This window comes from Argopecten irradians, chromosome 8 (genome assembly GCF_041381155.1).
Source record: "Argopecten irradians isolate NY chromosome 8, Ai_NY, whole genome shotgun sequence".
Classification (NCBI taxonomy): Eukaryota; Metazoa; Mollusca; class Bivalvia; order Pectinida; family Pectinidae; genus Argopecten; species Argopecten irradians.
In genome coordinates, this window is record NC_091141.1 from 34,426,843 (window position 1) to 34,431,166 (window position 4,324).

Below are 4,324 nucleotides of genomic sequence, written 5' to 3' on the forward strand. Positions count from 1 at the left end.
TCTATAAAACTGGTAGTTTCTGCTCCTACTTAGCGCGTAGCATAAAGGATATGGGACAATTAGTTTGCGGGTAGTCAGCATTTTGTGACTGAATATTAGGTATTCGTTCGGTATTTCTGCGCCAGCATGCTTTTGAGGAGGTCACAAGCTCGGTTTTTTAATCACCCTGGCTGTTAATAGCACATTAAAAAAAGTGTTAAAGTTTCAGATGTTCAACACCAACGTATATGCCTCGTATAGTGTTTTTGGTTCGTCAAGTCTGTGGTTTTGTCTCGACTTAGAACTTCTAAAATTGCTATACGAGGTCTTTATGTTGGTGATGGATACTCGAAACATTTAAACAAAACAACTAGCAAATTGCAGCTTCAGGGAATAGCTAATAGTCAGCATTTGCGCGCTGTTATGTATATAATCGAAATTGCATCTGAAACCAGATCATTGTCATCCGTCATCAGTTTTTTTTACCTGTATGTACTTAATAATCAAGTCCGCAGTATTGGTCATTGTACCTCCATTAGTAAATTAGAAAATGTCAATCAAAACACAATTTACATAGAATATCATATTCATTTTAAACATGTTGGATAAATAATTACGTTTAAAATCACTTTTTGCACGAGTGGTTTTATCTGTTAAACAAATAAATCCTATTTTGAATGTCATGACCATATAATTGAGATTTAATCTATATATTAACAAATTCTTTTGTATACAATGGGATGTTATATTTGCATGTGGTCTTCAAATTCTTTACATACATATGACGCAACCTCGGTTATTGCGAGACCATAATAATGCGTCGTTATTTACCATACCCTTACAAGTCTCGCTTAAAAACAATTAACTTAAATATCTTATTTCACAATAGCAGAATAAAATCATTTCTATTAAAGTCCATTATGTTTTTGGAGGAAAATTATCGTCATAAAGTACCAAACTGAATGATAGAGCAGATGATCATTATGAAAATATATTAAATAATATTCAACCTGTCCATTTACTTCAAAAGCAACAGAAAAAACCCTCGTATGAAAGGGGCGACTGCCCTGCAGGTACGGCATTATATTAGAATTGTACGTATTGCCTCTATTGCATGATCGTAAATGAAGACTAAACTTTCATTTAAATGTAGGATATTATATTTTCTCTTCTTTCTAATTAACTTTATTCTTCCTTACGTCTCCCTTGACACCACCTCACTTTTGCCTTCTGTGGAGTGCTCGCCTATGTGAAGAAGGATCTAGGTACTGTCCCTGGCCGAGACACACCAGAGTCTATACAAGTGGTAGTTTCTGCTCCTGCTTAGCGCTCACCATAAGGGAGTGGGAAAACTGGTTCGCCCATTGTCATTATAATGTTACCGGGTGGGGCACGTTGTCTGGTGTCTTCGGTGGCATGCTTCAGTGATATAGCACTATTATTAATAAAAAGGGCAAGAGTTCCATTATACAAGAAGACACAACACGAATATACCACAGTTTCCCAAAACACTCGCAATTCATACACGCAACACACCACATACATAGGAGGGCGTCCTTAAATGACCCTGGTTATTAAGACGTTCATTATTCAAACAAACAAACAAATCAAGAACTTTCCCTGCTATTTATATGTCGAAGTAGAATATGATGACTGGGCGACAATTTACGATACGTCTTCCTGGTTTATAGAGCTATAGATTGAGAAGCAATAAGGTTTAGCTCTAATTTAGTTATGCTAGGATGATAAACAAACTGTCCTTTAGATAAAGTCATCAGAGTTACTTCCCATGAACCACAGTCTGTATGCCCTTATATATGTCAATAATTGGCTTAGACATAGTATGTTTACAGCTGTTGAATTCATAGTCTGACACTTACTGGGATCTCTACAGCGAAATAAAAGTTATCAAAGGTGACTCTTTAGACATTTCTCTCTATATATATACTATGTACTACTGTGCCAAGCTATATAACTCGGCCGGTCCAATCTAAGACAAGAGGCCCAGAAGGCCTGTATTGCTCACCTGGTTTGTAATACCAAGTACTGTTCTGACTACAGGTTCATTGTTTCTTTTCTGGAGGAATTTGAATATTTACCTCTAAATTCCCTATAGGGCCCGCCCCTCCTGCCCCTGGGGGGTCAGATCCAAAATTAATCAAATTCCGTACCCCTTCCCTCAAGGATGTTTGTGGCCAAATTTGGTTACAATCCATGCAGAACTCTAAAATAAGTAGCGATTGATAGGATTTACCTCTATTTCCCCTATTGGGCCCCGCCATTTATACAAGTTCTGTTCCCCTTCACCTAAGGATGTTTGTGGCCAAGTTTGGTTAAAATTCATGCGGAACTCTAGGACAAGTAGAGATTAATAGGATTTACCTCTAATTCCCCTTCGGGTCAAGTGAGCTAAAAATAGTATAATCATAAACAACATGTATCAGATGTGACAATGGAATAGTCTCAAGCGATAGACAGATAATTTATCTTTACTTTGGTACACAAGGCAAAACTTGTAATAAGGATATATATTTAAATCGGATTGGACAGAAATTCTTCAAGTGATTTCTCATTTTAGTTGGATCCCCACCATCTACCATCCCGCGCAGGATTTGTATCTGTTTATGCACGAGTACCTGAATACAGCTGTTGATAGTGATGCTCAATTTCTGTTTGATAAAATCAAAGGCCCAATATCTGTATCTGTCTTATTTCATGATTTAGATAAATGCATTTAATGAAAATGTACGTACACAAACTAATGTCATTTTACAATAAACTTTATATTTTTCCTATTATTGTTTTGTAAAGGTTATTTGGTTATAAAGTATTAAAACATGCCGAAATCGTCTAACCAAACAGAAACTTTAGGGTTTGTTTGATTATTATGTGCGTGTTTCGGTAGACTGCGGTATGCTCGTGTTTTCTCTTCTTGTATAGTGGAACTGTTGCCGTTTTTATAGTGCTATATTACTGAAGCATGCCGCCGATTACACCATGCAACACACCCCACACAGGTCACAACGGGCGAACCAGTCCCACTCCCTGTATGCTGAGCGCTACGCTGGAGCAGAATATACCACTACGTCTTTCCGAACTCTTCCGAGATATTAAGAAATCATTACAAATATCCTTCGATATAACCTAACTTCAACTACATTAACAAATACTTACAATGTCGGGGTCGAATCTAACATGAATTTTTTGTTGATAGTTTCGTATAGTGTGGCTTTAACGTCCAATATGATCCTTATAACCACTTCGTTCAGTAGAGGATCTGACAACATCCCATAAAGATGATGTTCGGATGACCTTTACATCAGATCTAATGCATTTTCTACATCTTGCTACATCAATTGAAAACGCCATTTGTCCTAGTATACACATAGAATTAGCTTTGTTGTGATCTTTGGGTGAGATGACTACGCAAATGAAAATTCTGACAGCTTTATGAAAATGTCCCTAGACAAGATTCTGGAAGCAGCAATTAGATTGACCATTTCTTGTTTGTTTGATTAATCAACGTCCTATTAACAGCTATGGTCATGTAAGGACGGACTCCCATGTATGCATTTTGTTGCATATATGTTGTGCGAGGTGCGTGTTTTGGGAGACTGCGGTATATTCATGTTATGTCTTGTATAGTGGAACTGTTTCCCTTTTATAATGCTATATCATTGAAGCATACCGCCGAAGACACCAAGCGACACACCACACCCTTATACTGATAATGGGCGAACCAGTCGTCCCGCTCGCTGTATGCTTAGCGCTAAGAAGGAGCAGAAGCTACCACTTTTATAGACTTGGGTGTGTTTCGGCCAGGGGACATAACCCAGAGCCTTCCTCACAGGGGTAAGCGCTCAACTCAAGGCCAAAAGTGAGTCGGTGCCAAGGGAGGCATTAGGAAAGATAAAGTCAGTTAGGAAGAAGAGAAAAGATAAGATTCTAAATTTAGTCGCCTTTTACGATCAAATTAACTTGTAGATGGTGTTTACATAAACTTCGGCTACAGCAACATCACAAAGTACGTATTTAAAAGAAGACTGCCAACGAACTTAAGATCAATATCATCCGGACTTTGTACTTGCAAATTCAGTACCAGTTTCTTGGTGGAAGGATAAAAACTTTTTATTAATTTATTTTATTTGCCATTTATGTAACCTTACTTTAGATACAGCAACGAAAAAATGAATTTAAAAACACAGTTGATTCGGCTTGTGTTCGCCATAGAAAACATTTACTCATTAATTTTACAAAACATCGTCATGAGTTTTTCCTTCCCATCAAGTTTGCTGTCATATTATATTCTGAAAGTAGAAACATTTGCAGAGTCAACTCCATCTGT